Source organism: Notamacropus eugenii, chromosome 5, assembly GCF_028372415.1.
Source record: "Notamacropus eugenii isolate mMacEug1 chromosome 5, mMacEug1.pri_v2, whole genome shotgun sequence".
Lineage (NCBI taxonomy): Eukaryota > Metazoa > Chordata > Mammalia > Diprotodontia > Macropodidae > Notamacropus > Notamacropus eugenii.
Genome location: NC_092876.1, coordinates 139,346,907 through 139,371,720, shown reverse-complemented (window position 1 = coordinate 139,371,720; position 24,814 = coordinate 139,346,907). Strand labels below are relative to the sequence as shown.

Below are 24,814 nucleotides of genomic sequence, written 5' to 3'. Positions count from 1 at the left end.
CCCATCAAATATCATTTCCCAGTCTCTTTTGTGTGTGCTTAACATCTCAGTCTCTTCACACTTTTAGGGCATAACCTCCAGTTCCCTCAGCATCCTCTGGACATATGATTGTCCTATGCACACAGCTTCATAGGTGTGGGATATCTTCAAGTATTGGAAGGTGATACCCATGGAAGAATGGTTAGACTTGTTCTTGTATACAGAGGGTAGAACTAGGAGCTGACACTGATGTATGGACAAACTTCCAAAAGCAGAGCTGGCTCAGGAGGTAGTGAGTTCCTCCTCACTTGAGGGCTTTAAACCAGGCCTAGATGACTGCTTGTTAAGGATCCTGTTTAGGTATGAGTATATTCCTCATCAATTTATTCTTAATCGTCATTATTATTTTCATTATTTACTGAACACCTACTATGTGTAGGACACTATGTGCAGGCATGGAGAAGAGAAAATACAAAGTACTTACACAGAACATACAGTTTCTACCTTCAGGTGACTTAAAATCTTGTACAATCTTGGGAAGTTCTTCATAGAATTTAACCTCATCACATTCTGCTATGATATCAGTCTATTCCCTTCTGTTCAGTCCTGAGTGGAGATGGAGACTAGTTCACTCTAGAGAAGTCAGAGGTGTTATGTGCCAAACTTGAAACTGGTTCTGTTAAGGCATAATGGGGTGTTTTCTGAGGGAGTATGGCCAGATAAGTGGTCAACTCTTAGAGGACAAGAAACTTGTTTGTAGCTTTATTCCCACCCAAGCCTAGAGGAGGTTGTAAAATTTAAAATTTTATTAGGAGGAAAATTTGACTCCTGAGTGGCTGAGAGAACTGGGAGCTGACAAGATGAGGACACTCTTTGGAGAAGGAGATGGAGATGCCCCAGGCTTGGGGAAGGGTACGGTTTTGCTTAACTTTTATAAAGGGAGTAGTGTAACCTCTAGCTGTGTAACCTGTAGAAGGTTCTCCACTCCTGGTCTAGCACCTATATCTTCTCCAACTTCAGAACACAATAGCATTCCAGGTCCAATGAGGACTACAGAATCCTGGAATCCCAGGGGCCTTGAGAAATCATCCAATCAATCCTCCCACCTCCAGAACTAGATCACAGATTTAGAAACTTGAGGAAACTTTAGAGAGTATCTATTTCAAATGGATCATTTTACATTTTATAGCTGAGGAACGGAGACATAGAAAGATGAAGAATCTTCCCCCAGGTCTCATAGGTCATAAATAATAGGGCTAGGATACACTACAACACCCTAGGAATACAGCTGTCTAATTTTTAAAAATTTGTTTGCTTATCATCTTTTTAGGACAGGGATTCCAGGGGTCCATGGACAGATTTCAAGGGGTCTGTGAACTTGGATGGGAAAAATTTACATTTTTATTTTCACTAATCTTTAGTTTTCACTGCAGTCCTCTGTGGTTATCTTATGCTTTTAAAACATTATTCTGAGAAGAGGTCCACAGGCTTCACCAGACCGTCAAATAGGTCCATTTCACAAAAAAGGGTAAGAACCCTTTCTTTATACCCAGATAATGTAAAAATGGGTGCATGATTTAGACATGTAGGGTGATATCATAAGCAAATTAGGGAAGCATGGAATATTTTACCTGTCAGAATTATGAAAAAGGGGAGAATTTATGACCAAAGAGAAACAGAGAAAATTGATAAATGGTCAAAAGATTTGAATAGGCAGCTTTCACAAATATTCAAAGCAATTTTTAGTTATATAAAAAATGCTTGCCATCACCATTGATCAGAGAAATAAGAACAACTCTAAGATACCACTTCATACCTATCAGATTGGCTAATATGATAGAAAAGGAAAAATGAAAAATGTTAGAGGGGATGTAGAAAAATAGGAATATGAATGTACAGCCTATGGAGTTATGAATGGATCCAGCAATTCTGGAGAACAACTTGGAACTACGCCCAAAGGGTTACAAAAATGTATATACCCTTTGACCCAGCAATATCACTTCTAGGGTTATATTACAAAAACATTTATGGTAGCTCTTTTTGTGGTGGCAAAGAATTGGAAATTGAGATGTCCATCAACTGTTGAATGACTGAAAAAGTCATAGTATAAGATTGTGATGAAATATTATTGTGCTGTAAGAAATGATGAGCAGGATGCTTTTAGAAAAATCAGGAAAGACTTATATGAACTGATACAAAGTCATGTGAACAGAATCAGAACATTGTACACAATAACAATGATCAACTATGAATGATTTAGCTATTTTCAGCAATGCTGTGATCCAAAACAACTCTGAAGGAATTATGATAAAAATGCCATACATCTCCAGAGAAAGAAGTGATGGTATATGAATGCAAATTGAAGCGTACTTTTTTTTTACTTTCTTTATTGTTCTTGGGTTATTTTTGGCCTGTGTGTGTTTTTTTTTGGGGGGAGGGGGGTAATGTAGCTAATATGGAATGTTTTGCATGACTACACATGTATAATCTTTATCAACTTGCTTGCCTCCTCAAGTCGGTGAGCAGAGAGGAAAGGATGGGAGGAGAGCATTTGAGACTCAAAATTTTAAAAAACAAAGGTTGAAAAATTGTTGTTTACATGTAATTGAGAAAAAATAAAAATTAAGTCAACCAAAAAGAATTTTTTAAACAACCCTTGCCTTGGAAGATTTTCACATTTCTCTGGTTAATATATATGGCTGTAATTTAGTCCAATTCCTTCTTGTCCTTTTTTTTATGGAAAAGTTATAAGTTGTTTAGCATCACTCATACTATCCTATTCATAGAGAGTCTGAAGGCAGTCATGGGAGTTGGACTCGGTGTAGAAACTTGGAAAGACTAGAGTGTAATTGTTTCAGCATCCTTGGTCCCTTTTGGACCTCTGTTCTTTCATTCCCTCAATATTTTATTAATTAATTAACTTTATTAATCCATTTAATTAATCCATTTTTATAAATTTATCCATTTGCAGGTCACTGCACACAACACTGGGAGAGATTCAAAGTTTCGACAAGAAGCAGCCATTGACTTACAGTCTAGTAGGAAGGAAGATGAGACACAAATGCAGGTAACATAATGCATAATACATGACAAGTGCATTAGAGAGCTAGAAAACAAAGTGCTCTGTGAAGTCTAAGTGGACCCTACCACCAAACGTTTGCCCATCTGATTGGGAAAAGACCAGAGCAACTTGTGAACTACCTACGAAGTATTTGAGAGGGCCTCCAAAGGGCAAGATCAGAGACTATTAAAACTGAATACGACTTTAAAAATGCATCTAGTCCAAGCTCTCATTTTAGAGATGAGGTAACTGAGTCCCATAAAGGTCAATTGGTCTGCCCAAGGTCTCACAGCTAATTAGTAAAATTTGTCAATGAAATCCCACAGTCCTCTGATAAGTAATTTGTAATAGCCTTATTTTCTCCATTAAACATGTTTTTCTAAGTTAGGGGTGACATAATAATAATAATATTAACAATAATAATAATAATACCTAGCACAGATTAAAATTATGAGGGAACAGTATGAGATGCTTATTATCATCCCCAACTTTCTGCCTATTTCAGGAGCTCTCAGATGATGCTCTCAGAGAGTCTACAGAGGATAAGCTTCCATCCTAACAGTTTTATTCAATTAGAGAAAACAGTAATTTATTTACTTATGTGCTGATTTGTAGAATATCAAAAATAAATGAATTATCACAAGATAGTGACTTATCCCAGGACAATTCTATCTGAACTTCATCAGAATTACTCAAGGTGACTCTGAGTACCAGGCTGATACCCACAGGGCTATTCTCAGTTTGGCTCTAGAAGAATAAACTTTGATGAAGAGGAAAGAGAACCAAGAGAATATTATATACAGTAACAGCAATATTGTTTTAAGAATGATTTTAAGCAAATAAGTCATTTTGACTATTATAAATACATAAATTAAACATAAAGGACAAATGAAAAGAGATACTATCTATAGTCAGAAAAAGAACTGATAAATAGAAGTATGTATAATAATTTTACATATATACATACATATATCTGTATACATATATACACACACATCTATTTGTGTCTAATGATAGCCATCTCTCTAGGGTGGGAATGAAAAAAGGGGGATAACTTTGTTGTATATTTGAAGGGATAGCAAACTGTACATGATAGATTTGTAGTTTCATCTTTTTTTATTGTACTGTTATAGAAATGCTTGTTTTGTTTCCTGAATTGAAAATAAAGCCAATTTTTAAAAAAAGAATAAACCTCAGACTTGGAATCAAGAGTCCTGGTTTCAATTCTTGCCCCTGACTCCTACATATCAGTAGCATTACCCTGTGCGAGACACTTAACTTCTCCCTGATTCCGGTGGCTCCTCAAGATTAAAAAGTACTCAAGGAGTTGCAGATCAACATGGGCAGAATGAGTTTCCTTGTCAGGGAGCTCCCTAGATGAATGAAATTATAGTTTTGAACCAAATAATTACAATAATAACTCCCATTTACTTTGTGCTTTACAGAATACTGTTACACCTGACCCTCATAACCATGTGAGGTCAAGAATGCCAGTGTTATTCCTCCTATTTTGAGGCTGAGAAAGTTGAGACTCAGAGGGTTAAGATCGGTGTAAGTGGCAAAGCCAGGACTTTGTCTCCTGACTCCAAGTCAAGGGTTAGTCCCACTGAGAGCAGCTCTAAGGTGATGCTCCTGGGGCTCAGAGGGACTTTAAATAGTTATTTTGTTAGTCTGCTGCCTTCAGAAAGTATGACACCTAAATGCCCTAGAGAGCTGAGGACTGTGGGCCCTGGATCAATTCAAACATAAAGGAGAAGGGTAAGGAGCTAGGCCTTCTAGAAACAGGCAGTCACATCAGGTCTGGCTTTCATGGTCAACCTGCACTCCCTGGTTTCTCAGTACTTGGGGATAGAGGGCTGATCTGCCCTAGGATCTGCTGACGTTTTCTTTTTTCTGTCACCTCTCTCGTCCCTCCCATGGGCTACTATGGGAGACACCAGGGACTGCCCAGCTTCTCCAAGGTAAAAAATAAGCAGTCAGGAAGGGACAAGTGGCAGGTGTGAGGCTATAATGAAACAAAGAGAACTGTAGAAAGGGCTCTTATTCAACAAGCAGTTAAATGAGACCTTGTTATTGAGGGAGCCCCATCTCTCAATTGGCCATGGGCAATTTTTATAAGGTCTCTGAGCAGGTCTGAGAAGGGGCCATTGTGAGCTCCAGGCAGGGCCAAGCATTTCCCATCATCACTCTTCACCAAGGGGATGCCTTCTCTTCTTGTTTGACGAGCCCAGGAGGAGAGAAGTTAATGAAGTTGTTGTGTGACAAACATTCCTCCAGGTCCCAAGGCTTGCTGGCTCCCAGACTATGGTGACAAAGCAGAATGTGACCCCCAGTAATAGATGTGAGTAAACGTGATTAGGTCTGGAAGTGCTGCTCTAGCCCCTGCCCTATTTGGGGTTTCCTTCAGTTTCTACTGTATTTGACCTTTATTAGATAGCACCCCAAAACTTTCTTTGATGAAAGCAGATCTTCTTGACTACAGCCACTGCCCAAGTCTAGATACAAAATGGTAATGAGGTACATATGTAGGGAATCCTTTCTGTCCCTCTCATGTGCCTAAAACAAAGGTTAGCCCTTTTTTGTTGGGCTTTTTCAAAAGGATTTTATTAGCATCTATTGGAAAGGTATAAATTAAAGCTATAAATTAAAACTAATTTACAGGTACAAAATTGTTGTGTTCATATTGTTTAGATAGAACTGGAAGTATCGTTAGAGTTGCTCTAGTCTGAATCTCTCATTTACAAATGAGGAAACTGAGGCTCAGAGAAAAAAGAAAAATTGACCAAGATCATACAGTAAACAAGTAGCAGACTCAGACTTCAACCCCAGGTCCTCCAACTCCAAATCCAGTGTTTTTCCCCTATCCCACAATACCTCCCCCACAGAATTTTATTCTAAAATATGCCTAGAATAGCCATGGAGACCAGCTCAGCTCGCCAGACTGGCTCTGCTTCTATTTCTGCCTCATCATAGCATGTTGGAGTTGGAAGGCACCTTACTGATATCTAAACCAATTCCCCTCATTCTAAAGATGATAAGGAAATGAGGTCCAGAGAGATGATGGGCCTTGCCCAAGGTCACAGAGCTAGTCAGGGCTAGCACCCAAGTCTCTCCATTCTCAGGCTAGTGATCTTTCCCTTCGCTGCTTCCATTTAAATAACTTGTGTGACTATCTTAGGAGAGCGGACCAATCCCATCTCTGAGACTTAATACTTAGATGACCTTAAACAAGTTACATAATCTTCTTGGGCCTCAGTCAAAGGAGGTAGTGGGACAAGATATACTCTGAGGCCCTTTACACTACAATTCTACACCTGATTTTCCATGGTCTTAATTTGACAGGAGTTTCTAGGTCATTCCTGAAAAATTTAAATCACAATGGGTGGCTAACAGAGTTAGTATGGGACTGAGAAACAAGTAATGGGTCTAAACTCCAAGTCCAGCTTTATCATTATCCCACAGGATGACCTTTGTCAAATCATTCCATATCTCTAGGCTCCTGAGTCCTAATATGTAAAACAAAGTACAGTTATCCCTCCTACATCATGGGGGTTAAGGGACATGGTACTCCCAAGATCTGGAAAATACATGTAAAATTTTTGGCCCTCCCTCTGTAATAAAGAAGACATCTGAATTTTTTCTTTTTCTTTTATGGGGTGTTTACAGTACCTTGTTGTAAAATTTAGGTTAAGTAGTTTTCTGTCATCTACTGGCCTTTGCCTGTCATCTGTGGTTTCCCCAAAACTCCCCCCCAATTTCCATTTAATTGCTTATGCCGACTTGAGATATATCAAAATCCCAATGGGGCAAGTCACGATGTGGAAGGGATAATTGTACATGATTGCCAGTCTGAGTCTAGCTTTCTTCTGTGGCCAGCCACCTTGCTACCTCATGAGAAGACCCATTAGACTAGCCCAAATCTAAACTTCATGAAGCCTTCCTTGTTCCACTCAGATAGGAGCAATCCATCCCTGTGTAATCCCTTTGGATACTCTGATTTATTTTATGCACTTAATTGTATTCTGATATAGGGGTAGTTTTCCATTCCTACCCCAAATAATCATAGAAGGCTCAGGCATCTCATTGGAATCAATCAATCTAAAGTAAGCCAGGTGTGAATAAGTTCTTAATCAATTTTAAAGGATCATGGGGCTTTGGGTTATTGGATAAAGAGAGCAAATATTTTGAAATTGTGTGAAGAAGACAATCTTGGGATATATGTATGTGTTTATATATACATACATATGTATATATGTATGTGTATGTGTGTATAAAGCTAGTTCAAAGTCAGTCAGTCAGTTGAGTAGTGGAGACATTCAAATTTACAAGCTGAGGGTTCCAAGGCCTTGAGAGGGAAATACTCTTGGGAAGAAGAAAGAATGTTTCCCCCTCTCTCCTTTCCCTTCCCCATTGATCATGTGTACCTGAGTGACTGGATTGGTAGGAGACAATGCTTCCATTTGGAAGCAGGGAGGGACATAATTAAGCAAACAGAAGGTCTCCCAAGAAAAGGCATCCAGAGATGGAACTGACCAAGTTACCAGCTTCTGAACTTAGAAAGACCAGAAGACCTGGAGGTCTCATTGAGTGTCAGTAGCTACAGTGGGTGGCAGCAACCTCTCCATTGGGAGGATCCATACTTAGGACAAAACACATACAAAGGAAAGGTAGAAAAGGAGTTTTAATTACCTTTGCCACATAGGTTTACTCTATGTGTGTCTCGTCATTTTTACTATAAATTTAAGTTCACTCTTTCCAGGAACCTTATACATATAAAGGGAAAATATGGGAATATTTGGGGAATTGTTGCTATATGCTTCCTAAAAGCTAATTATCTGACTTCCAAATCCATTGGAAGTACACTGGTGGGGGCTCTTGACTAGAAGAACTGAAAAATCTCAGCCAATCTCTGTTACTCATAAAACTCTGAGCACAGACATAGTTAGCTGTCCCTATGGTCACCCAATCTGCATGTAAGAGTGAAAATTGAATGAGTGAGCCCAGAGATATACTACACTAGCATATTCTATTACTTGTGTACATGCCTCTCTTTCTATATGATTGCGAGTTCTTTGAGGGCATTTTCCATCTTTGTGCACCATACATCTAGCACATACTATTTCCCTAGCAATACACAGTGGTAGGGCCCTTACTATGACTTCAGTGCTGGAAGGTCAGCCTGGTATGGACAGGATATCCTGATGTCCCAGTCACTGAGGGACAAGGAAAAAGAAGTAATATTATCTGAGACAACAGAGTTCATTATCAGAACAACTCATATGAGATCACAAAGGAGCAAGGCCAAGAAACAAGCCATAGAGGAAAGGGTTAGGCAAGGGTTCAAGAAATAGGGTGTCCAAACAAGTTTTAGTTTATACCTCTTATGAAGAGGTACACCTAAAATTGGCCTCAACCTGTTGATCAAGAAGATGTGCATTTAAGCCCTAGCATTTAAGGATAACCTCAACCATCTTTCTCCAGTTCCTCTGAGTAAACTTTAACTGTGAAAAGCTTCCTGTCTTGGCTAATGTTTCCCATATGAGAAATTGCTTCATTTCTAGAGCAACAAATATCATTCTTTTCGAAGGATGAATTGAGTTTGAGATGCCTACGGGACAACCATTTTGAAATGTCCAACAAGGAGTTAGTGATGAAAGACTAGAACTCAGAGAAGGCTAGATAGATAGGAACATAGATTGAGCTCTAGAAGAGACCTTGGAGGGTATTTAATCCAAACCCTTGATTTTATAGATAAGGAAACTGAGGCCTAGAAGGATTAAGTAATTTGCCTCCGAGAGTCATCAGTAGGGAGATGATCATTAAAGTGAGCTGATGAGGCTATAAAAGAAATTATGAAGAGAGAACAGGACAGTGACTTGGGGTACATCCACAACTAGGCAGCAGGATATGGATGATGATCCAGCAAGAGATAAAGAAGGGGGTGATCAGAGGAAAGGAGAAACCAGATGGAGCAGGGTAAATACGAGAGACTGACTGAATCTATGCACCTTATCCACAGGTTATACAAGAGACCTAAGTTCAGAAGAATCAATTGGTATTGGCTCCCTAGAGAATTCCTCTCAAGTAGAGTAGGGCAATGTGATTTTGAGACTTCAGAAAAGACAAAAAGGACTACAAGTTGATGTGCTGCTTAGTTATATGGATCTAGGCTTCCATTTTTGAGACTTTGGGTCTACGATATAAGGAAAAGTGTGAGTAGATGCCTCCAGCCCAAGATGCCCACTTATCTGATTGGTAGGTCTTTTCCAAGAGACTTCAACTTCAAGAAAATATTTTCCATTTGTTGCCTTCTCATTGTCTCATTCTCACTTTCTGTATGTCTCTAGATGTCTGTTTTTGCTTCAACATGGCTTATTTTTTCCTCCTGTCTCTAAGTCACTCTTTGCATGTGTCTCTATTTTCCCTTCTTGGTCCCTGTCTTTGTCTCCTCCTTTTTCATCCTCTGCCCCAGCTCCTTTTTTACCTGATCCAGAAAGAGTCCGCCTTTGCCCAAGAGATCCCCATTCCTGAGATCCAGGTCTTCTAGGTCAGTGGGTAGCTCCCAGAATGTGACGGATAAAGTCACACTCTTTCCTCCTCTTCCTTCCTATGCTCAGGAGCAGGAAGGGGGAGCCACAGTGAAACAGGCATCAGGAACATCCTTGCAAAGCAAACACTCTAAGTGTGGGGAGATGCAAACTTACTGGGTGCGGGCAGGCTGCCTCGGGAGCAACAAATGAGCCTGTGCAGATGGCGGTGAGATAAACGGCGCCATCTTTTTACTGTAGTGGTACAGTCGTAATTTTCCGAAGACATTTATTAGGCAGCGTCTCCCTTCTGTGGGGCTGCGCTGTGCTGGGCTCACAGAGCTCCAAGCAAGGTGGAGCGTGGAACCCAGCACTAATGGGATGATGGGCGCCCAAATCTCTTCAATTCCTTTCCTCCAATTTTCGCTTCTGACAATTTATAGGTTAGTTTGAAGCTTGAATGGCTGTATCTCTCCAGTAATATGTATTCTTCGTAAGTATTCCCTGCTGTGGCATATCCTAAAAGAACTCCATCAAATAATTATCTTCCCCTTTATTTATTCTCTGTCTTTTCACTTGATCTGCATCACTATAAAATATTCCAATGGTCTCCTCTGAGCAGAAAGCCTTCCCAATGATTGTAAAGTGTATTTATGTACAGTATTAAATCTACACTCTGTGACTCTTGATCATGACGCTTGTCTAATCTGACACTGCTTTGAGTCCCCACTGGGCACCTACCACCTTCTGCCTGGAGAGGCAGCGTGGGCTGCTTAGTTCCAGGTTCAAGCTAATCTGAGAGTCTACTCTTTGGCCTTGGAAAAGCAGTTTTCCTAAAATGCCTTTCATTCCTAACTCCATACTCAATTCCCTGATTCCATCTCTCTCCCCAATGGTGTAAACTCCTTCAATTTTCTCCTTGGAGAAAATAATAGCCAGAGAACAGAGACTCTGAAAAACCTTAGCACTTACTATTTTAATGACTTGTTTTGTCCTCTAGGTATTTTATGTAAATTTTCTCTTCCTAATCATTAATATCTTATCTTCAAGGACAGGGACCATATGGTTCATATACATACACACATATATGTATGTATGTTATGTGTATATATATACTCTTATAGTACAGGTTTAGGCACACAGTAAGGTATTTGATAAATATATATTAACTTAACTTGTACCCTTCTCCAGGAAGCCTTCCCTAATTAACCTCACACAGGTATTTAGTAGGAGACCAGAAGGAGAACCCAGGTTACCTATTTCATTTTCCATGGAGGGAGGAAGGAAGGGAGGAGGGGAGAGAGGGAGAGAGAGAGGGAGAAGGAGAAGGAGGAGGAGGAGGAGGAGGATAACGAGGAGGAGGAGAAATGAAAGAGGAGAAAGGAGGAAAGAGAGAGAGAAAGTTAGAGAAGCAGGGAACCATGTATTTTAAGGAACAGCAAAGCACAGAACCATGATGTAGAATGGCACCTTGCTGTGGCACCCGCACCTTGCCTTTCCTTGCTACTATGAGCTTGCAGTCTGGAAAAGGGCAGCTCTCTGGCATCCCTTAATTCTTTTTTGATAAGGAAGGTGGGACTTACCAGAATAGGGTGACTGATCCATTCCCTAACAACTTCAGCCACATCAGCTAATGCGATGTCAGAAGGACCATATATCTGTTTTTGTGAGAAGGGGTAGGGAGTGAGTGGAGGGTTGGGGGGGAAGTAGTATGTATGGGCTTCACTATGAGTCTTTCTTGCATTTTGTTTAGTTAAAGAAAACCTGTCCTATAGTCAATGTTTTATTAGCCTGAATGCTTTTGGGAGAAGTCATAGGATTATAAATGCAGAGCTCGAAGGAACCTCAGAGGTCATCTAGACTAACCTCTCTGAAAAATGAAATACAGAGGGGTTAAGTAACTTTCACAAGTTCACACATGTAGTTTGTTGCAAAGCCAGAGTTCAAATCCAGATCCTTCAACTTCAAAGATAATTTTCTTTCCAATGTACCATACTGTGTCCCCTAGCTGAAGGCCAACTTTGGGATAAGCAAATGAATCAGACATTGGTGGTCCTCAGGTTTCTGGGGATGGTGACATAAATCAGAGAGATTCTGTGAGACAGCCTCTAAAATTGTACCTGGATCTATCACTACAGGGGTTTGGTTCCAAATGACAAGTAGCTAATGTTACATAATACATGCATTAAAAATGTATAAAACATAGTGAGGTGCTTCCTTGGACTCTTGGAAGGTGGGGGACAAGCTGCAGCTTAGACATAGCCTAATTCAATCCTTCAATTTACAAATGAAAAATCTGAGGCTCAGAAAAGAGAAATGACTAGTCTACAGTTACATGGTTAATAGCAGAGTTAAGACTGGAACCTAGATCTATTGTGTGGCACACAGTAGGCACTTAACGTTTATTGAATTGATCTTATAACTTTTAGCCGGGGTTCTCTTTCCTACTATATACTACTCTTCCCATTTCTGATTTCTTCTTTACTCTATGTGCCCTATATACTTACTCTAGTAAGTTTATACTATATTAATATAGAGTTGATACTCTTTCAAAATTGATTTTTAAATAAATGATCATTTTCTCAAGAATCTTTAGAGGTCATCTCATCTAGCCATCCAGTCAATGTAAAAGAATGGGGCCTGCCATATTTCTTTTATATTTTACTTTCTCCTTGTCCTACCTTTCCTGGACTCAGGGACAAAGAAGATGCTCCATCCAGGAGGTGCTCAATAAGACTAATTAACTCTGTGCTTTTCTCCCGTCCCTCTAAATTTACATCTACAATTTGCCACTCTCAGTCTTCCTGATTTAACAACAAAAAATGAAATCACATAATGATAGAATTGGAAGATTCCTCCAATACCTTCATTTTATAGATTTAGGAAATTGAGAGAAGTGACTTGCCTAAGGTCACAGAACCAGAAAACAACAGAGACAATACTTGAACTTTGGTCTTGCAAATACACTGCTCTTTCCACTTTATTTCTCCTTTCTCCCACCTAACTTGGGCAGGGATACAGAAGTTTGTATTCTACGAGTTTTATGGTCTCTTGGAGGCAGCTGGGTGGTGCCATGGATTCTTTTCCCTTTTTCCCCCTCTTAGAATCCTGGAAATGTAGAGGGAAGCAGGATGATGTGATATTCAAAGAACACTTGCTTGGGGAATCAAGAAACCTGAGGCCTAGGCGGATTTTTTTCCTTTTAAATCTGTCCCTGATTTTCTATTTGTGTTAATAACAAGGATTTGAAAACTGACTGGTGTCCTGGGATTTGTGATTCAGGGGGGCAAGCAGTGTCCTCTTAGTCCTAAGGGCAATTTGGTACTATCGCAATCTCTAAGCCACAAGTGAGACTTAAATCATGCCTGGGAATTCTTGTTGTGTTCGTCCTTCGTTTACGAAGAAGACCATGGGAATTCTTAAAGAGGGAACACACATGTGTCTTTGAGACATGAAAAGAAAGGACAAAGTGGAGATTTCAAGAGCTAAGTATCAGTAGCTTTGGGAAGATGGTCTTCCCAGCCCTGTCCAGGACTTAACCTGAGGAGGAAGAATAATTGGCAGCATATGGACATAAACCTCCTACCAGTATCTCCAAGCAAAAGATTCTGCCTGAGGTTATGAGCTCAAAGACTAAGGCAAACAAACAAAATAGTCTGCTCTTTCCTTAACTTATTCCTGTACCTTTCCAGTAATGGATATTGTAACATTCTGTTCAATTTTTTACCTAAATGTTTCCTATCAAAGCACATGCCTCAAATATAAAGAGACCATGGACTAGATAGAGAAAAACATAAATTTAAATTAAAACAGATAGCCAAACCTCTACCCCACTGGTAAGTTTTTTTTCCTAATTGGGGGCTCAGAGCTATTGTAATTGTGCTATTAACTCTACTCTGATATAATAAACTCCATAAAATAGCAGAGTAGGAAGCGACTATCTGTACCAAAGGGACCACAAGATTGCTCCTAAGCTAAAAGTCAAGCTAATTGCCATAAGGAGGTGTGGTTGATTAAGTCTCCAGAGGGATAGAGGGTAAGAGGCAATAATCAGGACAACTCTCCTTCCCCCTCCTCCCCCAAAAGGAAGAGATATAAAAATCCTGGGAAAGATTTAGCTCTGCATCTATCCTACAAGGTAGATGGTATAGTAGATAGAGTGCAGGATGACCTGGATTCAAGAAGACCTGAGTTCAAATGTGACTCTTAGATACATACTAGTTGTATGACCTTAGATAAGTCACTTAACCTTTGTTTTCCTCAACTGAAAAATGGGACTAATAATAAATAGTACCTACCTTTCAGGGATGTTGTAAGGATCAAATGAGATAACATTTATAAAATATTTACCATAGTGCCCAGCACGTAGTAGGTATTTAATAAACGCTAGGTATTATTATTTTTATTATTGTAGAAAGGAAAGAACAGAAAGGACTGAGTAAGCAGCCCTCCAAAGGTGACATTCACAGCAATACAACTAGTTTTATACACCAAAGCAAAGCACCTGCCTGAGACTCACCTTCCTCACCTGTAAAATGAGAGGGTTGAACCTGGTGATCTCTAAGACCTTTTTCTAATATGAGAGCCTATGGTTCTGATGGTAATGTGATCCCAAGAGCTGTCTCAAGGCAGGTCTACAGCTAACCCATTCAAGACAGATGCATGTCTACGGACTCCCCATGAGTCTGCTGCAGGATAGAAGCACCTTGAAGGTTCTGATTGGGTGTCTTACATTGATGCAATTTATTTCAAATAGGTAGGTGGCATAGTAGATAGAGCACCTGGCCTGGAGTCAAGAAGACTTGTATTCAAGTTGTGATATATGAATGTAATGGAATATTACTGTGCTATAAGAAATGATGGGCTGGTGGATTTCAGAAGAACCTGTAAAGACTTACATGAACTGAGGCTGAGTGAAGTGAGCAGAACCAGGAGCACATTGTACACAGCAAAAGCAACATTGTACAACGATCAACTGTGATAGATTTAGCTCTTCTCAGCAATACAATGATCTAAGACAATTCCAAAAGTTTCATGATGGAAAATTCTATCCACATCCAGAGAAAGAACTATGGAGCCTGAATGAAGATCAAAGCAGACTATTTTCTTTTTGCTTGTTTGTTTTTTCTTTATCATGGTTTTTTCCCTTTTGTTCTGATTCTTCTTTCACAACATGACTAATGTGGAAATATGTTTAATATGATTGTACATGTATACCTATATTAGATTGCTTGCTTTCTTGGGAAGGGGGAAGGAAGAGGGAGGGGAGGAAGGAAGGGAGAAAAATTTTTAACTCAAAATATTATAAAAGTGAAGGCTGAAAACTAAAAAAGAAGAAAAGAAAAAAAAGACCTATATTTATATCTGACCCCAGAGAGTAGGTGACCCTGGGCAAGTCATTTAAGCCTCTGCTTGTCCTAGTTTCCTTAACTGTAAAATAGGAATAAACATGATGATCCAATAAGATAATAATTATAAAGTGCTTAGCACACTGCCTGGCACATAGTTAGCTATTATTAGTATAGTACATTAGCTATTATTATTATAATTAAATTTTATAATTGTGCCACCGTGGGCAAGTCACTTAATTTTTTCTGGGCCTCAGTTTCCATATCTGTAGAATGAAGGAACTAGATAAAATTATTGTGCTTTGCAAACCTTATAGTATCACATGAATGTTATTTTTACAGCTGTTATTTCTGTTTCAAGTCCAATGTTCCTTCCTGTACATCACCTGCAACGGAATTAGACTGATGGCTTAAAGTTCTGGTCTCACATTCTCAGTTTCTTTGCCTATAAATATAAAGTCAATAAAAAATATGTAATTCTATGACCCAAAGTACAAAGGTACACCATGATGGGCAACCTTGCTAACAGATCCAGTGCGAAGAGGATGGTCACAACCCCATCCTACTGTTGCCAAGCTACATCAACTCTGTACATCGGGGATTGCAAAGAGTGTTACTTATAGATCACAGTAGCTCACATTCACACAGTGTGGTGAGGTTTAAAAAATGAAGAAGGTAAGGAAACAAGCGTTCATTACTATGTGTCACACACTGTGCTAAGTGCTTTACAAATATCATCTCATTTGATGCTCCCAACCATCCAACTAGGGAGCTAGCCAAGATATCAGCATAACCCAGATAGAAAGGGAAATAGTAATATCTCTGTTTTATAGTTGAGGAAACTGAGGCAGACAGGGGTTAAGTAACTTGCCTAGGATCATACAGTGAGTAAGTGTCTGAGGCCAGATTTGAAAGCAAGTCTTCCTAACTCCAGGTCTGGCACTGATGACTGTGTCACCAGATGCCTCTAGGAAATATTCATATCCCCATTTCATGAATTAGGAAGCAGCCTCAGAGAGGTTAAGGGAGTTTGCCCAAAGTGACATGGCTTATATCAGAGTTGCCCTACTACCTTCTGGAGCTGACTCTTCCCCTCCTCACAGCCAACAGCCATTTCCTGAGGGGCTTCAGGGTCCTGGCTCCTAGCAATTTCAACATTTATTTAAGATAAGATGGGTTCCTAGCCTTCGAGGAACTAAAATCCTACGCTTTACCACTCAGCAGATAAGCTTGTACTTTCAAAGTCCTATTCTGGTTCTTAGCTCCTACGTGTGTGTGTGTGTGTGTGTGTGTGTGTGTGTGTGTGTGTGTGTGTGTGTGTGTGTGTGTGTATACAGCATATCCAATGTTAATGCATCCATCCTGCACGAATCTATCCCAATCTATTGAAAAGTATCCCTCACTTCTGAATTCTCCATGGAAGCAAAGTTCTGATGTGTTGAAAAGGGCAAACATTACATATAGGCACACAAGATGGTGGCTTACAGGCAGGGGCACACTTGGAACAAGCTCACATAGGCTCCCAGAGTCAATTGTTAAATTTTCAGCTTGACCAGATCAATAAATGTCACAAATCAGGGTTTGATTTCTTGTTTTGTTGTTTTTGTTGATAAGACTATTTTCTAGTCTGAAGAAAATAATGGAGAAAACTTCTATGATGCAGATTAAACTTAAAAATGTGTACTGCACAAGACGGTGGAGTAGAAAGATGCATACATTCTAGCACTTCCCCCACAGTCCACAAAATACCTGTGAAAAATGACTCTCAACAAATTCTGGAGCAGCAGAAGCCACAGATGTCAGAATGAAAGAGATTTCCAGCCAAAGGTAACCTGGAAGGCTGACAAGAAAGGTCTATCCCACCAGATGCTGAGTGGAGAGGAGCCCAGCCCTGGCCATGCAGCACCAGAAGGAACAGAACCTGAACAGACCTCCAGGGCAGAATCCCCAGCAGGGAGGGTCTCAGATCCCTCAACCCACAAGCACTAAAGAAAGTTTCAAAGGTCAGTATGGGAGGGCTTTCCCAGCTGGGTGAGAGGGGAGCAGGGTCCCCCCAGCACTGGCCCCAGGTGATGGCAGAGGTGGTGGCAGCATGGGAAGCAGCCTGGGTCCATTGTCCAAGCAGCTCAATTTAAAGCCTCTAGGGGAACTGAGCAGCTGATCTGAATCTCAACCCTGAGCATGATCCTGGGGGGAGGAGAAGCACTGGGACTCTCCTCTTGACAAAGGATTCAGAAGTCAAGTAACTGGGAAAATGCCCAAAAAAAGGGAAAAAAATAAGACCATAGAAGGTTACTTTCTTGGTGAACAGGAGTCTCCTTCCATCCTTTCAGATGAGGAAGAACAAGGCATACTGCCAGAGGAAGTCAAGGCTTCTACCTCCAGTACCTCCAAAAGGAATATGAAATGGGCTCAGGCCATAGAAGAGTTTAAAAAGCAAGGCAGCAGTTTGCTAAAGGAGAACCAAAAAAATGCTGAGGAAAATAATACCTTTAAAAATAGAATAACTCAATTGGAAAAAGAGGTCCAAAAAGCCAGTGAGGAGAAGAAGGCTTTAAAAAGCAGAATTAGCCAAATGGAAAAGGAGGTTCAAAAGTTCACTGAACAAAATAGTTCTTTAAAAATGAGAGTGGAGTTCAGGGAAGCTAATGGCTATACAATAAACCAAGAAGTTACAAAACAAAACCAAAAGATTGAAAAAAATCTTTTTTAAGATTGAAAAAATAGAAGATAATGTGAAACATCTCATTGGAAAAACAACTGACCTGGAAAATAGATCCAGGACAAACAATTTAAAAGTTATGGGACTACCTGAAAGCCAAGATCAAAAAAAAGAGTCTAGATATCATCTTTCATGAAATTATCAAGGAAAACTGTGCTGATATTCTAGAACCAGAGGGCAAAATAAATATTGAAGGAATCGACCAGACACCTCCTGAAAGAGACCCGAAAAGAGAAACTCCTAGGAATATTGTGGCCAAATTTCAGAGTTCCCAGGTCAAGGAGAAAATATTGCAAGCAGCCAGAAAGAAACAATTTGAGTATTGTGGAAATACAATAAGGATAACATAGGATCTGGCAGCTTCTACATTAAGGGATCAAAAGGCTTGGAACAGGATATTCCAGAAGTCAAAGGAACTGGGATTAAAACTAAGAATCACCTACCCAGAAAAACTGAGTATAATACTTCAATGGGAAAAATGGTCATTCAGTGATATAGAGGACTTTCAAGCATTCATGATGAAAAGACCAGAACTGAATAGAAAATTTGACTTTCAAACACAAGAATCAAGAGAAGCATGAAAAGGTAAACAGGAAAGAGAAATCATAATGGACTTTCTAAAGCTGAACTGTTTACATTCCTACATGGAAAAGATGATATTTGTAACTCTTGAGACTTTTTTCAGTATTTGGGTAGGTGGGGGAATTACACATACATACATATACACACATATAGACAGAGAGTACAGGTTGAGTTGAATCAGATGGGATGATATCCATAAAAAATAAATAAAATTAAGAGGTGAGAGATGAAAATATTGGGAGGAGAAAGGGAGAAATGGAATGGGTCAGGCTATTACTCATAAAAGAGTTAAGAAAAATCTTTTTCAATGGAGGAGAAAAGGGAGGAGGTGAGATGGGAAAAGTAAAGCTTACTCTCTTTACATATGGTTTAAGGAGGGAATGACATGCTCACTAAATTTGGTATGAAAACCTATCTTACACTACAGGAAAGTAGAAGAGAAGGGGACAAGTGGGGTGAGGGGGATGATAGAAGGGAGGGCAAATGGGAGAAGGGAGTAACTAGAAGTAAACACTTTTGGGAAAGGACAAGGTCAAATGAGAAAATAGGAAAAAAGGGGGGGACAGGGTAGGATGGATGGCAATATAGTTAGTCTTACACAACATGACTATTATGAAAGTCTTTTGCAAAACAACACATATATAGCCTGTATTGAATTGCTTGCCTTCTCAGTGGGGATGGGTGGGGAGAGAGGGAGGGAGAGATGTTGGAATTCAAAGCATTAGAAACGAATGCTGAGAATTGTTATTGCATATAACTTGGAAATAAGAAATACAGGTAATGGAGTATAGAAATTTATCTTGCCCTACAAGAAAAAAGAGAAGATGGGGATAAGGGAAAGGTGGGGTGTAATAGAAGGGAGGGCACATTGAGGGAAGGGGTAATCAGAATGCAAGGTGTTATGGGGTGGGGGGAGGGGAGAGATGGGGGAAAAATTTTGTGGAAGTGAATGTCAAAATCTAAAAATAAATAAATAAAACTATTTTAAAAAATGTGTACTGCACTTATTTTCCCATAGAGCCAGTTGTTAAACATTTATCAGCATGTTCTTGCTCATAGGAAGTGATTTTGGGGTGCTAGAGAGGCTGCCTATTTTTCAGAAAACCCCTCTAGTCTATTGGTTGTATAAAACTAAAAAATTAGAGGGGGGGCTTGCAGAGTTGGAAGAAAAGGGGGTACAAAGCCTTTCATTATATAGCAGGATAAAAAGCTTAAAACACAATTCCCTTAAGGGAAATAGTTGATTTAAATTTCAGGGTAAGGCATAAAAAGACTGCTATCAGACCCTTTCCAGAGAACAAGTTTTTATTTTGTAAGAAAGAGGGAGTCAGCTGAAGAAAATTGGCTGCCTGAAGAAGGAGTTGAGGATAGGGAAGGTGCCCCCCAGTTCCAGTGGATCTGTGATCTCACTCATGTAGGTAGTACCTATAGCCATGCATTTTGGGGCCTGTCCTCTCTGTCTAAACCTTCCACAGGGGGTCTTACCCAAGGTACCAGGGTCAATAACAGGTTCCCCTGTCATTATAAGGTCAATATTGGAACATATAGGCTGCCCATCAGTTTTCTTTTGTTCTTGCTTTGGAACCAGCCCTCCCTCCCCTTTTTAAATCCATGTATACATTTATCTAATGACATCTCATTGTACCACTTCTCCAGGGTAATTCCTAGCTTTTAGCTAGGAATTCGACTCACTCCCAACATGCTCCTCTCTATTTCTTTTCTATCTTCTTCATCTTTGATTCTTTGTCTATTGTAGGGATGGTCCATGTCTTGGAAATGGATTCAAGAAGATAAAAATGGAGCTGATGAGAATACCATTTTGGCACAAGCATCCTGTCTAATTTTGGCCATCTTCACTGTGAGAATCAGAGAGTTCTTCCTAGGGTCTGTCAAAAGTCCCCCTTTCCACTTTTACAAGGAGGAAGCTGAAATTTCTCCTTCAAAGTGTCTTTTTTTTCTCTAAAACATGACCTTTCAGATCCTGTAAAAATTTAAGGAGGGAGGAATTAAAAAGGTTTGAGGGGATCTGGAGTCAGGAATTCTGGAAGGCAGTCCCTGATCACTGACACCTATTAGAACCCATCTTACCCATCTCTTGCCATATCTTGTAAGGAGAGATAGCATGGATGAGCAGAGATTGAGACAATTCTGTTCAGGGTACCAGAAGAACTAGATTACCTTTCTGATTCTGGTATGCTTCTTTTCTCTAGGAATCAGTTTCCCCATCTATAAAATTGATATGATGGGACCCTCTGGTTCTGTTCTCTCCCTGTCCCCCAAATGCTTAAGACCAAATTGGGAATGGATATTTCATAAACTCAGCATTTAGTAGCAGCCTTTTTTAGGTAAAGAGCTTTGTTCTAAGAAGGTACAGGTGGTTTGGGGGTGGGGGAATTGGAGAAGAGATTTTTTTAAAAAAAGGAAGAAGAAGAAGTCTCCACGATCAAAATGCTTAGCTGGAAAAGAGATTTAAGAACACTTACAAAACAAACCTTCTATCTAACCACAATAGCTAGCATTTATATAGCTCTTTAAAGTTTGCAAAGCACTTTACAAGTAGGACCTTGTTTGACTCTTACAATAGTCCTTGGAAGTGGGTATGATTATTCCCTTTTTACAGATGAGGCCACTGAGGCAGACAGGTTAAGTGACTGCTCAGGGTTGAATTTAGCTGAGGTTGGATTTAACTCAGGTCTTCCTTACGCCAGGCCCAGTCCTCTATCAACTGCACCACTTAGCTGCTTAATTAGCATTATATTTTATTAGTATATTATGCTTATAGTCTATATACTATACTACTAGTGTATTATGCCCCAAATAATATTGCTACAGTGAATTATTAGAGTACAAATGACTATAAATGAATGAAAAAAATTATTTAAAAATACATTCCAAGCACTATCATAAACACTGTGGATACAAATACTAAGGCAAAGATTGCACTCTTGGAGCTTAAATTCTAATGGCAGAGACAAAATACATAGGGGAATGATATCCCCTGGGTGGCACTTGGGTCACAAAGTTACAATAACGATGAATAGAACCATAGGGAAGTAGGTTGACACAGCCCATCCAAGAACCATGACTGTTGATTTGACTATGAATGTTGGTTTCAGAACTGGAGAGCCTGAGGAAACATAATAGAAGCAGTAAGGTGGTTGGTTGGAGAGATTGTAGAGCAGGTGGAGACTCAGAGAGTGAAGTGATGTGAAGTATGGTGACTGAGGCTGTCCTAAAATAGTGCTTCAGGAAATGCAGTCACCAGCCAGGAAAGTAGAACCCTAGGATGGAAGTTCCTTTAGGACAGTTCTTCAGGGTACGCAATAAGGTACTTGGCTAGGCTGTGGTGGAGGAAGTCCTAGAGGAGGAAGTATATTGTAATTTTACCGTAGTGCTCAGTACATGTGAGCTGACAGGACTCACAAAAGAGAGATCAGAGGAAGATGGGGTTAGTCAGATGCTTCCTGTTCTAAACTGAAATCTTTCCAAAGTCTAATTTGGATACTCAACTAAGCACAGCTAAACATCATGCACTGAAATCAGCTGCCGTGAAGACCAGTATGAATTAGTGAAAAATATGAATTCTAGAGCAAGACATGTTAAAATAAATGTAATGCTACTACTCTCAAGTGTAGTCTCATGGTCAGAACACAGGATTTAAGCTAGGGGATATGGGTTCAACTCCTGGGGCTGCTTTCTTATACTTCACCTTTCCAAGCACCTCAGTTTTCTCATCTGTAAATTGAGGTGTTTCTTCTAAGATAAGCTCTAATATTCCTTCCACTTCAAGATCTTATTACCCTTAATATTATAATTCTAACTAAGCTAACACAGAAAACAGTGTCAAGTCCATGTCCTTGGAGTCTTCCTTTAGTTCACATATGTGAAAGATGGAGAATAATCATATTACTTGTTGGAAAACAAATGCTTTTAAATGCAGGCAGTTAATAGACAAAAAGTACATAGAGCACTGGGTTTTGGAATCAGGAAGACTCATCTTTCTTCCCAAAGTCAAATCTGGCCTCAAGCACTTACTAGTTGGGTGACTCTGGGCAAGTCACTTAACCCTGTTTGCCTTAGTTTTCTCATCTGTAAAATCAGTTGGAGAAGGAAATGGCAAAGCACTCCAGTATCTTTGCCAAGAAAACTCCAAATGGGGTCACAAAGAGCCAGACACAACTGAAATGACTGAACAAGTAAGTTCATACTTACTAAGTTCAAACATACTAAGCACTTGCTACATGCCAGGCCCTGTGCCAAACAGTGAGGAGACAAAAGAAAAAAGAAAGGCATTCACCAATCTCAAGGAGCTCACCTTCCAAAGGGAAAATAGGCTGAATAACAGGACTGGGGGTGGGTGGAGTGGGTGGAGAGGATGATGGTGAATTCCACAGAGACAGAACATTACCCAGAAGGGGAATGACTCCATACCAGCCTGGCCATCCCCAAAATGCAGCCTCCCCCAAAAGAACTCAACAGTGGGAGAAAGGGGATAAACAACCTGGTAGACAGTTGTTCCAGGGTGAAGAGTCCCCAGGAGCTGAGAAAAGCTCTTAAAATAGTAGATTGAAAACTTCCTTTATAATTTTTTCATTAGAATGCATTCTCCTTGGGAACAAAGACTATTTCTTTTCGACCTTGTGTCCCCAGTTTCTGGAACCACGTCTGGCCTATAGTTGTTGAATAAACTCTTGTGCAATTCAATTGAGTACAATCAATTTGCCTAGCAAATTCTCTTAGTGCTTCATGTGTATCAGAAGAGGTAAGCTTCTCCAGGACACAGACTATATCTTACACTTGTCCAGCAATCTCCACAGTGCCTAGCTCAGGGTTGAACACATGATAGGTGATTAAGTAATAAGGATGGCTCAAATGTCTATGTGTGTATGTATGTGTATATATATATATTCACACATGTCATTTTACAACTTCTAAACCAACAGCATTGTGAGCTTGGTAGTACAAGTACTGTTATTTCTATTTTACAGATAAGGAAACTGAGATTCAGAAAACTTAATGGTTTTGGAGAGGGTCACAGTAAAAATGAATAACTCTCTATCGATTGATCCCTGGAAAAGAGGAGCTCTGAGGGCTACCTAGTTTATGGGAGATTGTGAATCTATTCTTTCTGGGGATCATCATCGTGTGAAGAAGAGGGGGTGTCTTTGGAACGGAGCAGAGCCTTCAGTCCATTTACACACACACACACACACACACACACACGTTTTCCTAGTGTAGCCTAAAGAACTGAGGCACCATCTATCTGCCTCAAGGACTTCTCCCCATGCTTAGGATGTTCTCCTTCCTCAACTTTTGTCTACTGACCTCCATCTCCTCCTTTTAAGTCCCGAAAAAAATCCCATCTTTTCTTGAAAATCTTCCCCAATCCCTTTTAATTCTAGTGCCTTCCCTCTGTTAATTATTTCCTATTTATCCTGTATATAGCTTACCTGATATTTATTTGTTTGCATGCTTTCTCCCCGATAAGATTGTAAGTTGTTTGAAGGCAAGGACTGTCTTTTGCCTCTTTTTGTATCACAGTGCCTGGCACATAGTAGGTGCTTAATAAATATTGATTGATTCTCCTGGGCCCTGAGGCCCTCTAGAAGGCCAGTAAGGACTCATCCCATCCCATAGGAGTTTTTCAAACGCTAACAATCCCAGCGCCCTTCCCACCTTCCCCTCCTCCCCACAAGGCATCCCTCCCACACAGGGACCCTTTTCAATCCAACACCACTGAAAGTTTAACACCAGCTGTTCAGCATTTACATTTTACACAGTGCAAGGTTATTTGGCTGCCACAATTTGATCTTCTCTAGTTAATAACCTTGACTTATGGAATAAAAGTGACAACTGTTCAGCTTTTGCTTCTTCTTGGAGTGGTGAGATGGTCTGAGCCAAGGCCCAACATTCTGTCTTCAGGCTGTTCCTCTAGCTTAGAGTCTTGTTTGAACCAAGAGAGAGCCCAACCAGGCTCCAGGCAGGATTCTGCTCTTTACATAATAAGGGAGAGAGCACTAGATTTAGGAGGGAATCTTTGGTTCAGATCCCAGCTCTGCCATTCATTACCTATGTGACCTTGAATAAGGAAGGAAATAAGCATCTATAGGGCACCTACTATATCCCAAGTATTGTTCTAAACACTCATAAATGTTATCTCACCTGATCCTCACACTAATCCTGGAAGGTAGGTGCTATTATTATCCCTTTACAGGTGAGGAAACTGAGGCAAACAGTGATTAAGTGACTTTCCCATGGTCATATAGCTAAGTAAGCATCTCAAGTCAGATTTGCATTTAGGTCTTCCTGACTCTAGACCTAGCTCTCCATCCACTATGACACCCAGTTTCCTCAGTCATTTAACTTCTCAATTACTTAACCTCAGTTTCCTCATCTGTCAGCTAAGGGGGTTGGACTAACTCACTTCTAAATGTACTTCCAGCTCTAAATCTGTGATCCAGGGCCCATCTCTCCTTGGCACCAACCTATTTGGTTGGTCTGTTTTTGTACACCTCTTTCCAGGTCCAAATGCTTTGTCCTACCACGAGCCACAGGTTGAGTTTTGAGTTTTAACCAGATCTGATCCCCTCACCTC

The 24,814-nt window shown here is 40.0% G+C and overlaps 1 long non-coding RNA gene across 1 annotated transcript in view; it reads right to left on the bottom strand.

Annotated features, from left to right (window-relative positions):
• LOC140508917 (uncharacterized) overlaps window positions 1–23,928 on the bottom strand; it is a 38,317-nt gene extending 14,389 nt beyond the window's left edge. Inside the window, exon 1 of the long non-coding RNA XR_011968529.1 lies at window positions 23,670–23,928. This is a non-coding gene — a long non-coding RNA (uncharacterized lncRNA). The remainder of the gene's footprint in view (window positions 1–23,669) is intronic.
• Window positions 23,929–24,814: the final 886 nt, after the last annotated feature.